Source organism: Hevea brasiliensis, chromosome 15 (assembly GCF_030052815.1).
Source record: "Hevea brasiliensis isolate MT/VB/25A 57/8 chromosome 15, ASM3005281v1, whole genome shotgun sequence".
In the NCBI taxonomy this organism is placed as follows: Eukaryota; Viridiplantae; Streptophyta; class Magnoliopsida; order Malpighiales; family Euphorbiaceae; genus Hevea; species Hevea brasiliensis.
The window spans coordinates 39,209,966-39,226,089 of record NC_079507.1 but is presented as its reverse complement, the minus strand read 5'-3'; the positions used below and the strand labels follow the sequence as shown (position 1 = coordinate 39,226,089).

General features: G+C 33.3%; 1 non-coding gene across 1 annotated transcript; it reads right to left on the bottom strand.

Annotated features, from left to right (window-relative positions):
• Positions 1 to 434: 434 nt before the first annotated feature.
• On the bottom strand, positions 435 to 541 carry LOC131174300 (small nucleolar RNA R71). Its single transcript, XR_009144548.1, has one exon. It is a non-coding gene; the product is annotated as a small nucleolar RNA R71 (small nucleolar RNA).
• Positions 542 to 16,124: the final 15,583 nt, after the last annotated feature.

Sequence of the window (16,124 nt, the reverse complement as noted above, 5' to 3'; positions counted from 1 at the left end):
GAGCTAATGATGGAAACAATGGAGGAAATGATCAGAACAGGCAGAATGAAGTTGTTAATCAAAATGATCAGCGAATAAGGTCCATGTTAGATTATGCTTTTCCTAGATGTGCAGATGTGAGAGATAACAGAGCTATTATTGGAGCCAACCAATTTGAGTTAAAGACTGGTCTCATTCAAATGGTTCAGAATTCATAATTTCGAGGAAGTCCACTTGAAAATTCCCATTCTCATTTGAAGAAATTTCTAATGATATGTCGCACACAAAGACAACCTGGAGTTTCAGATGAAGTAATTTGACTAACCTTATTCCCATTCTCTCTTTGAGATTCAGCATTAGAGTGGTGTGATACACTTCCACAAGTTACTATAGCTACTTGGGAGCAGCTATCTCAAGCTTTTCTCTCACAATTTTTCCCACCTGGGAAGATCACTCATTTGAGGAATTTGATGGTAACTTTTAGACCAACGGATGATGAAACTTTGTATGAATCTTGGATGAGATTTAAAGAGCTTTAAAGGCAATGTCCTCATCATGAAATACCTAAGTGGATGATTGTTCAGAATTTCTATACCAGAGTTACTCCAGCCATAAGAAACACAATTGATTCACAAGTAGGAGGAGATTTCATGAGAATGACAAGTGAAGAATGTTAGTAGTATGCCCTAGAGCATATCATTTAGTATGTATCTTGTACATATTTTTATTAATAAAAGGCTTTTCCACTTTTTCGTTTACATAATATATTTATGTGTAATAGAAAAGGTCAATTGATATTTTGTTAGAAATATTATTCTTAAGTTGTTAAGAATACGAGTGACAGTATTTCTAGTACAAAGTATCATAAATAGGTTCACAATCGAGGATACTTCATAATAAGGACATGACTTATCCAGAAAGATTGTATTCATGTTTGTTCCCAAGTAATTTATATGAGATATAAATAAGATGGAATGGTGAGTCTCATGCCATATGACAAACATGAAAGGCACTTATAAATGATAAGTAGGCCGAGCCAGTGAGACTTATGACAAGCACATGGAGTTTACTCTTGTTAATGTTTTGTCATAAATCATATCAGTGCATATAGTCTTTAGACCTGAGATAGCATAGTTATCTTGTATATAGGTAGTTTGAGTTTGATACTGCTTTCATATTTGTACTGTGTATGGGTATATGGGCACGTGTTGGCTCCTACTAGTTATATATGGAGGTCGGTGTTGATCAAGATGGAATCTGTTCCTCTAAGTAAATAGAGATAAAATCCTATGTTCATTTAATTGTTCTTGATGTTTCAAGTTCCTGGCCAAGACAGATAGATTTAATCAGAAAAGAGTTTCTGATGAGAAAATCTTTTTAATCAAGAACTGGAATTAAAAGAGAACATAATATTCATTGCAAATGGAGTTTGACATAAACCATGACTCCAGCTTGAGTTGGGATTTTGTAACAGAGAGGTTCCAGTGCATGGTAACATATGATTATAGGTTCATTTAAGGTAAACCTTATTACTAATTGGGTGGCCATGGCATGCTATGCTAGGTATTAACCATGGTCTATGAGGTGCATAAAATGATTTAGAGAAATCATTTATGGTAAGAAAGAGTTCTAATGATATTAAGAGTTGATATCATATCTCATTGCCAATTAGTGATGAGCCTAGTAAGTCACACACATACACAAGTTATCACCTAATTAAATATGATTTAATTAATTAATTAAAGAGTTTAATTGATTAATTAAATAAGTTTGGTTTGCAATTAGATTGCAAAGTCCCTAGCATGACTTGAAGCCAAATCTAGATTATTGGATGTATAGTATAAGTTAGATTTATATTTAAAGTGTTTAAATATTAATTTAATTAATGAGAAATTAATTAATAGAGATTAATTAATTGATTTATATTTGATATAAATTGATTAGAAGAAGAGAAATAATTATTTTGGGTTGAGAACTGAAAATTAAGACACAGGGGCATTTTGGTCATTTCATAGGGTGACATGTGGCACCATGAGATGGTGACAGATGGCATTACACATAAGCTTGCCAAATGTATTTTAATCATGTAAGATGATTAAAATTAAGATTAAATATAGGTTTGACACTTGGCACAATGTGATTGGGTCAATTAAACCTAGAACCAATCAGAGGGTGACATGTGGCAAGGGTTTAATGTGTTAACCTAGCTATATAAGTGTTGTTATGAAGAGAAAAAAAAATACAACCACTAGTCACTCCTCCTTTTTCACGCCATTTTGACGCTCTCCATCTCTTCTTCTTCATCTCTCATCAATTCAAAGAGATTAGCCATCAATCTCTTGAATTAAAAATACTAGAAATCGTTTCTAGTGTTCTGTTTACATCTTTAATCTCTCAAAAGGCAGAACTTGATTTTCTAAATAATAGAAAAAGCTTTAGAAGCTGTTCAAGGGCTGCCATAGGTGTTATTGGTGTGGACAAGCTAGAGGGACAACATCTAGTATCCTGAAGACGCATTTCAAAGGCGCAAATACACTGCAGTGCATCAAGAGGTTAGTGTGTTTGTTCTTGATTTAATCTAGGGTTCTAAAATTAATCTGATTAATTTTAAAATCTTAAATGGAAAATACAGATCCAAAAACATATTAAAAGATTTTTAATATGTTGTTTATCATTGAAATCAAATAGATAAAAATAAATCTTACATGATGCATGTGACCCTAGGTGAAAATTTTTGAATTCAATAGTATAAACTTCTGTTTTTTACACTTCTGCTCCTTTAAAGAATGCTATGATCTATTAGAGAAAATTGCTCATAATAACCATTTGTGTGGAAATCCAAGATCACTTGAGCGAAAGAAGGCTGAGATCTATGAACTTGACTCAGTTAGCTAGATGAATGTAAGATTTAATTAGTTAACTCAGCTTTTTAGTGATTTTTGCACAAGGTTTATAGGAGTGGAATCATGGATTTACGGCATTTAAAGCATTGAAATTTCAAAAAACCATTCTAGGATTTCATGCATCATACAAGTGTGTTATGGTCCTAACCAATTTTCAATGCCCAATTACATACTAAAGCACATTTTAGCATGCTTTAAACTTTCATTTCCTATTTAAGATTGTGAATTAACATTTAATTCACATTAATCCCTAATTAAAAAGGGGTTTTGAGTGCTAACCTCTTGATGCACAATTGATGGAATTCCCACTCTTTGAAGGCTCTTAGGACCCCAAATGTTGTCCCTCTAGCTTTGTCCACCACAAGCTCACCAATGGCAGCAATGGTAGCCCCTTGAATGACTTCCCAAGCCTTGCCAACCACTTGTAATTAGGGGTTAATGCTTTAGTGAGATTGTATGAATGTATGGGAGACTAGAAACACTTTCTAGCAAATTTAATTCAAAGAAAATAATGGATTTCTCTTTGAATCAAGTGAGAAAGGAAGAGAGGATAGGGGAGTTAGTGTTGCCATCCACCATGTGATGAAGAAGAGAAAATTGTATTTTCTCTTTCTTCTTTTCCCTTTCTATACACAAGTCAAAGTTTACTAACTCCTTGCCACATGTCACTACAAGATCTCATCTTATTCTTGGTTGAATTATTCCTATGGATCCAAGTGTCAAGCTCCATTTAAATCTTAAAAAAGTGGTCTTCCATCATAGGAAGACAAGTGGCAAGCTTATGTGGTGACATGTGTCACCATCTCATGGTGCCACATGTCACCATATAATTTTTTCAAAAATTATAATTTCTTCTCTTCAAATTAATTAATATCAAATATTAATTAATTGATTAATTAATCTTCATTAATTAATTGATGAATTAATCTTCATTAATTAATCTATCACATTTAAATTCATATTTAAACAATTTAAATATAAATTTAATCTTATACTATACTGAAGGAGTGGAAGCGTGATTTTTGGGTATTAGTGTTAGTAGTATGCCTTAGAGCATATCATTTTGTATGTATCTTGTACATATTTTATTAGTAAAAGGCAAATTTACTTTTTCGTTTACATAATATATTTATATGTAATAGAAAAGGTCCATTGATATTTTGTTAGAAATTCTATTCTTAAGTGTTAGTAGTGAAGGAACGGAAGCGTGAAAAACACAAGTTTATACCATTGAATTCAAAAATTTTCACATAGAGTCACATGCATCATGCAAGATTTATTTTTATCTATTTGATTTCAATGATAAACAACATATTAAAACTCTTTTAATATGTTTTTGGATCTGTATTTGCCATTTAAGATTTTAAAATTAATCAGATTAATTTTAGAACCCTAGATTAAATCAAGAACGATTACACTAACCTCTTGATGCAAGGCAGTGTCGGCGCCTTTGAGATTCGTCTTCAGGACACCAGATGTTGTCCCTCTAGCTTGTCCACACCAAGAACACCTATGGCAGCCCTTGAATAGCTTCTAAAGCTTTTTCTATTAATTAGAAAATCAAGTTCTGGCTTTTAAGAGATTAAAGATGTAAACAGGACACTAGAAACAATTTCTAGTGTTCTTAATTCAAGAGATTGATGGCTAATCTCTTTGAATTGATAGTGTTCTTAATTCAAGAGATTGATGGCTAATCTCTTTGAATTGATAAGAGATGAAGAAGAAGAGATGAAAACCCTCAAATTGGCGTGACAAAGGAGTGTGGCTGCTGGTTGTGTTTTATTTTCTCATAACAACACTTAAATAGCTAGGTTAACACATTAAACCCTTGCCACATGTCACCCTTTGATTAGCTCTAGGTTTAAGTGACCCAATCACATTGTGCCAAGTGTCAAACCTATATTTAATCTTGATTTTAATCATCTTACATGATTAAAAAAAAACATTTGGCAAGCTTATGTGTTATGCCATGTGTCACCATCTCATGGTGCCACGTGTCACACTATAAAATGACCAAAATGCCCCTGTGTCTTTATTTTCTTCTTCTAATTAATTTATATCAAATATAAATTAATTAATTAATCTCTATTAATTAATTTATCATTAATTAAATTCATATTTAAACACTTCAAATATAAATTTAACTTATATTATACATCCAATAATCTAGATTTGGTTTCAAGTCATGCTAGGGACTTTGCAATCTAATTGCAAACCAAATCTATTTAATTAATCAATTAAACTCTTTAATTAATTAATTAAATCATATTTAAATAGGTGATAACTTGTGTATGTGTGTGACTTACTAGGCTCATCACTAATTGGCAATGAGACATGATATCAACTCTTAATATCATCAAAACTCTTTCTTACCATAAATGATTTCTCTAAATCATTTTATGAACCTCATAGACCATGGTTAACACCTAGCATAGCATGCCATGGCCACCCAATTAGTAATAAGGTTTACCTTAAATGAACCTATAATCATATGTTACCATGCACTAGAATCTCTCTGTTACAAAATCCCAACTCAAGCGGGAGTCATGGTTTATGTCAAACTCCATTTGCTATGAATATTATGTTCTCTTTTAATTCCAGTTCTTGATTAAAAAGATTTTCTCATCAGAAACTCTTTTCTGAATAAATCTATCTGTCTGCCAGAACTTGAAACATCAAGAACAATTAAATGAACATAGGATTTTATCTCTATTTACTTAGAGGAACAGATTCCATCTTGATCAACACCTACCTCCATATATAACTAGTGGAGCCAACACATGCCCATATACCCATACACGTACAAGTATGAAAGCAGATCAAACTCAAACTACCTATATACAAGATAACTGTGCTATCTCGTGTCTAAAGATTATATGCATCGATATGATTTATGACAAAGCATTGACAAGAGTAAACTCCATGTGCTTGTCGTAAGTGTCACCGGTTCGCCTACTTATCATTTATAAGTGCCTATCATGTTTGTTATATGGCATGAGACTCACCATTCCATCTTATTTATATCTCATATAAATAACTTGGGAACAAACATGAATACAATCTTTCTGGATAAGTCATGTCCTTATTATGAAGTATCCTCGATTGTGAACCTATTTATGATACTTTGTGCTAGAAATATTGTCACTCATATTCTTAACAACTTAAGAATAATATTTCTAACAAAATATCAATGGACCTTTTCTATTACACATAAATATATTATATAAACAAAAAAGTGGAAATGCCATTTATTAATAAAATATGTACAAGATACATACTAAATGATATGCTCTAGGGCATACTACTAACAATCTCCCACTAGCACTAGAGCCATTCATTACAATATCTTAGACCTATCTTCTCAAGATGTCGGTCTAACTGAGTCTGTGACATAGGCTTAGTGAATGGATCAGGTGGATTTTCAGCTGATGCTATTTTCTGCATGGCTAAATCGCCTTGCCCAACTATATCTCTGATAATGTGGTAGTACCTTTCTATGTGTTTGGATTTTGGGTGAGACCTTAGTTCCTTAGCCTGTATGACTGCTCCATTGTTGTCACAGTGTAGTGGAACTGCTGGCTCAATGGAAGGAACTACTATAAGTTCTGTCACGAACTTCTTTATCCAAACAACTTCCTTTGCAGCATCTAATGCAGCAATATACTCAGCCTCTGTAGTGGAATCTGCAGTCGTGCTCTGTTTGGAACTCTTCCAACTGACTGCACCTCCATTACAAATGAACACATATCCAGAGGTAGACTTTCTATCATCGATATCTGATTGGAAATCAGAATCAGTATAACCATCCAATTGCAAGTCTCCACCTCCATAAATCAAGAATAAATCCTTAGTTCTTCTCAAGTACTTAAGGATATTCTTGTGACTATCCAAATGTTCCAAACCTGGATTGGATTGATACCTGCTAGTCAAACTAACAGCATATGCGATATCCGGCCTAGTACACAACGTTGCATACATTAAACTTCCAATAGTTGAAGCATATGGAATCCTGGCCATCTTATCTCTTTCTTCAGGTGTCTTTGGAGACATCTCTTTAGAAAGATGGATACCATGTCTCACTGGTAACAATCCTCTCTTGGAATCAAGCATGTTAAACCTCTTTAACACCTTTTCCAAGTATAGACTTTGGGATAAACCAATTATTCTTTTCGCTCTATCTCTATAGATGCGAATCCCAAGAATATAGGTTGCCTCCCCTAAGTCTTTCATGGAGAATGTATTTGACAACCATACCTTTATAGTCGTCAACATACCTGTGTCATTACCCATCAACAGTATGTCATCCACATATAAGACAAGGAAACTGATAGCACTGTCACTAACCTTCTTATATACACATGGCTCATCCTCATTTTTTATAAAACCAAAGGATTTAATGGCTTCATCAAAACGGATGTTCCAACTCCTCGAAGCTTGTTTCAACCCATAAATAGATCGCTTTAGCTTGCATACCTTGGAACCATCTTGGGATTCAAAACCCTTAGGTTGTTCCATGAAAATGTTTTCTTCAATGTATCCATTGAGAAAAGCTATTTTGACATCCATCTGCCAAATCTCATAATCATAGTACACAGCTATTGCTAATAAAATCCTAATTGATTTAAGCATGGCAACAGGCGAGAAAGTCTCCTCATAGTCGATTCCTTGCCTTTGGCGAAACCCTTTCACTACTAGCCTTGCTTTATAGGTCTCTACCTTTCCATCAGAACCAATTTTCTTCTTGAAAACCCATTTGTTCCCTATAGGTATAATACCTTCAGGTGGGTCAACAAGATCCCAAACTTGATTCTTATACATGGAATCAATCTCGGATTTCATAGCATCAATCTATTTTGAAGAGTCTATATCTGATATAGCTTCTTCATAGGTAAGTGGATCATCTCCATGATTTACTTCTTCATGAGTAGACAACTCTTGTTATTCTTCATGAAGAAAACCATATCTCACTGGTGGGTGAGGTACCCTGGTTGTTCTACGAGGAACAGCTGTAGATGTTTCATCAACGGGTATTGGTCGACTAGATGGATCTATATCCATCTGATCTGTTGGTTGGTCAGAATTCTCCAATTCTAACTCTATTTTCCTTCCTTTGCCTCTTTCTTGGACAAATTGTTGTTCAAGAAATGTGGCATCTCTACTTATCACAACTTTTGTGAAGTAGGCAAATAAAATAATATCCAAAACTATCTTTTGGATATCCAACAAATCGACCTTTTCTGATCTGGTCTCCAATTTATCAGTGTTCAGCTTTTTGATATAAGCTGGACAACCCCAAATCTTAACATGCTTAAGACTTGGTTTTCTTCCATGCCATAACTCATAAGGTGTGGAAGAAACTGATTTTGATGGAATCCTATTCAGAATATACAAAGCTGATTCTAATGCAAATCCCTAAAAGAAGATTGGCATATCAGTATAGCTCATCATACTACGTACCATATCCAATAGGATACGATTTCTCCTTTCAGATACACCATTCAACTGTGGCGTTCCTGGAGAAGTCAGGTGAGAAACAATGCCATGCTCTCTCAAGTATTCATCAAACTCAGTACTCAAATATTCACCTCCACGATCTGATCGAAGAGCTTTAATACTCTTTCCTGTTTGATTTTCTATTTCAGATTTAAATTCTTTGAACTTTTCAAAAGATTCATGTTTGTATTTCATCAAATACAAATACCCAAATCTTGATTTATCATCAGTAAAGGTAATAAAATAATGAAAGCCCCCTCTAGCCATTTCTTTAAATGGACCACATACATCACTATGTATTAGCTCCAAAATATTTTCAGCTCTTAGCCTTTGTCCAACAAAGGGTGATCTAGTCATTTTGCCCTGAAGGCAAGATTCACAAGTTGGAGTAGGCTCAGAGCCCAATGAGGATAGAATCCCCATTTTCTCCAATTTTGCAATCCTATCTTCTGCAACATGACATAACCTTAAGTGCCAAATATATTTTGAACTTGAGTTGGTTTTCACCATGGCATTGCATTCTTTTAGATTGCTATACTCTAGCCAGTGGAAACACTTTCTTACTAGCAATGAAAACACTTTCCTGTTGGCAATGGAAACACTTTCCTATTGGCAATGGAAACACTTTCCTTTGCCTTTGTCAGCTTTGGTCTTCCCTTTCTGTTTAGCTATTTTCTTGGAAGGACCAGGAATCTGAAGTTTCTTTTTCTTATTGCCCTTCTTCTTGTTGGACTTTCCAATAGAAGAAGATGCAACCAAAGCTACCTCTTTTCCTTTATTGCCTGGCATATTCTTTTGGGCAATAACCAGCATGTTGAGTAAACCAGCTAAGGTGCATTCCTGTTTAGTCATATGGAAATTTGTCACAAAATTTCCAAAAGACTTTTGAAGTGACTGAAGGATCAAATCCATAAGTAGTTGGAAATCAATGTAGAAGTCAAGAAGTTCCAACTGCTCAATCACCCGAATCATCTTGTGGACATGATCCCCAACATTCTCGTCCCTCAGACATCCTCATACTGAATAGCCGTCTAGATATCTCATACCTAGCATTCTGTTGTGCTCACCATACAACTCTTATAGGTGAAGGAGGATCTCACTCGCACTGCATGTTCTCATGTTGCTTCAGACTCATTACTCATGGAAGCAAGCATGTAACACTTAGCTCTCATATCATGCTCCTTCCACTTGTCCAAAGTTTCATGTTCCTCTTGTGTGGCCTCTGGAGGTAAGGGACCAGAACATTTGAATCTAGAACATATCCTATATGTTCAAGGTTCAGACAAGTTTCAAATTTCTTAGCCAATCGCATGATTAGGTCCTGTCAACCTATTGTGATCAAGTATGCTTGCAAGGATATTGGATGGTGGTGGTTGTTTTGTGCTCATTTTTATCGTAAAATTAATCGCAGAAAATAACCAGATTAATTAGTAAATGTATCATGTAATTAACCAAAATGATTATGGTCTTTTAATCAAATTGGTCCTCCCACTAACTTAGCGAATCCTACACTTCCAAAGTAGAAAACGGAAATCCTAGTTGGATGGATTTCTAGTGGGTGATTGAATTCTTATAATTCTATTTATCATCCTCAGGTACATCCATTATTGGAATTACAATAAACTATAAGTGAGCAACTCTTTGCCCATCACATCTTATGTGAGGTTCAATCCTTTACCTAGCCCCTAATGCTAAAAATCTCAGGTACATCCATTATTGACTTATCTTGCATTAGTTAAGTTGATCCCATTGAGCCAGTAATTATGCAAATAATTTTAATGTCCTCAGGTACATCCAATATTGGCCACTAAACCATTTACATATTTACAACATCTCATGCTTAACAATTATTCTTAAGAAAATCTCTTAAATAAATTGCATCTTATGCAACTATTTAAAATTTCTTAAAATAATTGCCCCAATGGAGAGCCTATGTTATAATTACTTTAATTATAGCATTTCCAACTTAATCATTTGTTTGGAAGATTTTATGGTCATTCTATTTACTATTAAGGTCTCACTTTGCACATTATCCATTTAGCATGCATATATCATCTAATTGCATACATTCCCATACATCTCATGCATTCATGGATAAGCAGTAAATATGGTATGATCATGGACTTTCTAAGGGATTCAATTCTGAGCCACCAAGAATTGAATCATGGCATTCCTAGGTGCATTTCATTCATTCATTTTACAAGAGTTGCTGAAGGAGTACATAATCAACACTTGATCTTGAATTCCTCCCACTGGTCCCACCAATGCTCTTGACCTCCTTGAACTTCTTGCAATCCAATATTACATAGTAATCCTTGGCATACCAAGGCGAATTTACAAGAACTTAAATAAATGAAATTACAACCCAAAAATTATTAAAAACTTAATAATACATGCCCAAAATAAATTAAAATAAATTAATTAATTTACAATCCCAAAGAAACATAAAAGAAATAAATCCAATCACATTGGTCTTTTATAGTCCATGATCATCCATCATGCATATCACTATTTAACAATTAAATAAAACATACATACTTAAATTAAATTGAATATCTCATATTCAACTTAAAAATCCAGATTTGAATATGATTCAAATAAATTTAAAAATTCAGATTTGAATCTCATTCAAACAAATTTAAAAATTCAAATTTGAATCACATTCAAAGAACTTCAAAAATTCAGATTTGAATCACATTCAAACATTTTTTAAAAAATTAGATCTGAATTTTATTCAATCAATTTTAAAAAATCAGATTTAAATATGATTCAAACAACTTTAAAAATTCAGATTTGAATCACATTAAAAAAACTTTTAAAATTCAAATTTGAATCACATTCAAACAATTTTTAAAATTCTGATTTGAATCATAATTTAATTGTGTGATAAAAACTACTAATTAAACACTTTAATTAGTCAAAGAATAGGCCTTAGATCATACAACAATTGCAGAATTAAAAGCCAAACCTTAAACCACCCATGGAAGCCAAACCATGCGCACCATTGATGGTGTTTTTTTCAAGTATGCCGCCAACTTGCTTAGCAACCAGCAATGAACTTTTGATCTCATGATCAAACACACAATTAAATCATATAATCAACAATCTAAATGGCAAATATAGTGGCTCTGATACCAACTGAAGGAACGGAAGCATGAAAAACACAAGTTTATACCATTGAATTCAAAAATTTTCACATAGGGTCACATGCATCATGCAAGATTTATTTTTATCTATTTGATTTCAATGATAAACAACATATTAAAACTCTTTTAATATGTTTTTGGATCTGTATTTGCCATTTAAGATTTTAAAATTAATCAGATTAATTTTAGAACCCTAGATTAAATCAAGAACGATTACACTAACCTCTTGATGCAGTGCAGCGTGTCGGCGCCTTTGAGATTCGTCTTCAGGACACCAGATGTTGTCCCTCTAGCTTGTCCACACCAAGAACACCTATGGCAGCCCTTGAATAGCTTCTAAAGCTTTTTCTATTAATTAGAAAATCAAGTTCTGGCTTTTAAGAGATTAAAGATGTAAACAGGACACTAGAAACAATTTCTAGTGTTCTTAATTCAAGAGATTGATGGCTAATCTCTTTGAATTGATAAGAGATGAAGAAGAAGAGATGAAAACCCTCAAATTGGCGTGACAAAGGAGTGTGGCTGCTGGTTGTGTTTTATTTTCTCATAACAACACTTAAATAGCTAGGTTAACACATTAAACCCTTGCCACATGTCACCCTTTGATTAGCTCTAGGTTTAAGTGACCCAATCACATTGTGCCAAGTGTCAAACCTATATTTAATCTTGATTTTAATCATCTTACATGATTAAAAAAAAACATTTGGCAAGCTTATGTGTTATGCCATGTGTCACCATCTCATGGTGCCACGTGTCACACTATAAAATGACCAAAATGCCCCTGTGTCTTTATTTTCTTCTTCTAATTAATTTATATCAAATATAAATTAATTAACTAATCTCTATTAATTAATTTCTCATTAATTAAATTCATATTTAAACACTTCAAATATAAATTTAACTTATATTATACATCCAATAATCTAGATTTGGTTTCAAGTCATGCTAGGGACTTTGCAATCTAATTGCAAACCAAATCTATTTAATTAATCAATTAAACTCTTTAATTAATTAATTAAATCATATTTAAATAGGTGATAACTTGTGTATGTGTGTGACTTACTAGGCTCATCACTAATTGGCAATGAGACATGATATCAACTCTTAATATCATCAGAACTCTTTCTTACCATAAATGATTTCTCTAAATCATTTTATGAACCTCATAGACCATGGTTAACACCTAGCATAGCATGCCATGGCCACCCAATTAGTAATAAGGTTTACCTTAAATGAACCTATAATCATATGTTACCATGCACTAGAATCTCTCATTACAAAATCCCAACTCAAGTGGAGTCTTGGTTTATGTCAAACTCCATTTGCTATGAATATTATGTTCTCTTTTAATTCCAGTTCTTGATTAAAAGATTTTCTCATCGTAAACTCTTTTACGAATAAATCTATCTGTCTGGCCAGAACTTGAAACATCAAGAACAATTAAATGAACATAGATTTTATCTCTATTTACTTAGAGGAACAGATTCCATCTTGATCAACACCTACCTCCATATATAACTAGTAGGAGCCAACACATGCCCATATACCCATACAGTACAAGTATGAAAGCGTATCAAACTCAAACTACCTATATACAAGATAAGCGTGCTATCTCAGGTCTAAAGATTATATGCACTGATATGATTTATGACAAAGCATTGACAAGAGTAAACTCCATGTGCTTGCCATAAGTGTCACTGGTTCGGCCTACTTATCATTTATAAGTGCCTATCATGTTTGTTATATGGCATGAGACTCACCATTCCATCTTATTTATATCTCATATAAATAACTTGGGAACAAACATGAATACAATCTTTACGGATAAGTCATGTCCTTATTATGAAGTATCTCGATTGTGAACCTATTTATGATACTTTGTGCTAGAAATATTGTCACTCATATTCTTAACAACTTAAGAATAATATTTCTAACAAAATATCAATGGACCTTTTCTATTACACATAAATATATTATATAAACAGAAAAGTGGAAATGCCATTTATTAATAAAATATGTACAAGATACATACTAAATGATATGCTCTAGGGCATACTACTAACAAGTAGTATGCCCTAGAGCATATCATTTAGTATGTATCTTGTACATATTTTATTAATAAAAGGCAATTTCACTTTTCCTCTTACATGATGTATTTATGTGTAATAGAAAATGTCCATTGATATTTTGGTAGAAATTCTATTCTTAAGTTGTTAAGAATATGAGTGACAGTATTTCTAGCACAAAGTATCATAAATTGGTTCACAATCGAGGATACTTCACACAGGCAATGACTTATCTAGAAAGATTGTATTCATGTTTGTTCCCAAGGTATTTATATGAGATATAAATAAGATGGAATGGTGAGTCTCATGCTATATAACAGACATGATAGGCACTTATACATGATAAGTAGGCCGAACCAGTGACGCATATGACATGCACATGGAGTTTACTCTTATCAATACATAGTCATATATCATATCAGTGCATATAATCTTTAGACCTGAGATAACACAATTATCTTGTATATAGGTGGCTTGAGTTTGATACTGCTTTCATACTTGTACTGTGTATGGGTATATGGCATGTGTTGGCTCCTACTAGTTATATATGGAGATAGGTGTTGATCAAGATGGAATCTGTTACCCCAAGTAAATAGGGATAAAATCCTATGTTCATTTAATTATTCTTGATGTTTCAAGTTCCTGGCCAGGACAGACAGATTTAGTTAGAAAAGAATTTCTGACAAAAAAATCTAATTAATCAAGAACTAGAATTAAAAGAGAACATAATATTGATAGCAAATGGGGTTTGACATAAACTATGAGTCTAGCTCGAATTGGGATTTTCTAATAGAGAGATTCTAGTGCATGGTAACATATGATTAAAGGTTCATTGAAGGTATTCCTCGTTACTGATTGGGTGGTGTAACGGTCAGACTCCAACCACTAGAGGAATTGTCCACTTTGGCCATAAGTCTCACGGTTTCGTCACATAGGTGGAATAGAAAACTTCCCAGGAGGTCACCTATCCTAGGATTTCTCTCAAACAAGCACGCTTAACCCTTGTGTTCTTCCAACTCTCCAGGCCATTCCACCAAAAGGTGACTCTAGTGATTAGTTTTCCTATTTTATATATCATTACTTTTTGAATCCAAGAACATCTCTGTGCTTTGCCAATGTGGGATTTGCCTAAGGGACCTTTCTTCCTCCCTTTTGGGACTCAACATCCTCACTGAGGTTTGCCCCACCATCGCACAGGGACGCACGCACAGCAACAATGAACAACCCTCTATATATATATATATACATATATATTATTTTATTTTATTGTTATTTAATATTTCTCTTTTATATTTTGGGTGTGTAAGAGATTCAAATATTCAATCTGTCTGTAACGCCCCTTACCCATCTACAGTATAATTGAGCAAGATATGCCACACAGTGTACCGACACACCATATTTTATCTCAATTTATTTTATCCTTCCTTAATTTATTTCTTTATGGTTATGAAATGCCATTTATGAAATTTGACTCATTTAAGTCATTTATTGAAATTATAAGTTCATTTGAGGTTCCGAAAATTTTATAGAAAATCCGGCTGAGTACCGATTAAAAATGGAGAAAATAGTTCTTCGAAACCTGTGAAAACACTTTCAATACATTTCCCATCATTCTCAAACTCCAATATATCAATATAATCTCAATATTTCTCAGCCATTTTTCAAAAATTCTTCTATTTGTCATTCATTCATTTGACATGATAATAATATAAATTTCATTTATAAACATAAATTTACAAATACTGACATTCAAACCAAATTATATTACATAAGTTTCAATTTATACATGAGAAAATAAAAGTTTAATTACAAACAGTACAAATAGTATAAAATACCAAAATGGGACCTAGTGTCCTACCAATGCACTGTAGCCTGAGGCGACACGGACACTATGCAAAACTGTGAACAGTCTCACCCAGTCTGTGGTGTGCTGGGCTCTCTGTCAGTCTTTCCAGAACCTACGCGTGGCAAAAGCGATGCACTAAGCATAAAGCTTAGTGGTGCCAATAATAAAAGAAAATATAATATGCAAATAAAAGTAAAAATTTCCTAGTTATTGTGCTTATAAAAAATAAATAATTACTAACTTATTGTTTAGTTGAAGGCAAATTATATCTTATGGTTTTAACTCTTTCTAGCATTTTATTAATCGTTTTTTCTATGATTTTGAGCCTCTTTTTATTGTAATCATTCTTGTTCTTTATCTTGATATTTAATTACCTTACTTCCTTTAATTATCAATTCAATTACATTTATACTTTTCTATGTCCAAGTAACCTATACAAATTGACATGACTGGATAAACGAGTAAATTAGCACTGGGTATCAGGTACCTCAGGTCGCCGCACCATCGATCACAATGTGTTTCTCGGTATGCAGACATAATAACTAATAAGCCATAAAAGCAATAAGGCATAAAGCCAAGTATAACATCATAATCAATATAGCCATAGGCTATCATATCACATAATGGCATGAAGTCATACACAGTACTGCTATCAGAACCCTATTGGCATGCCAACCTATCCAAACTAATC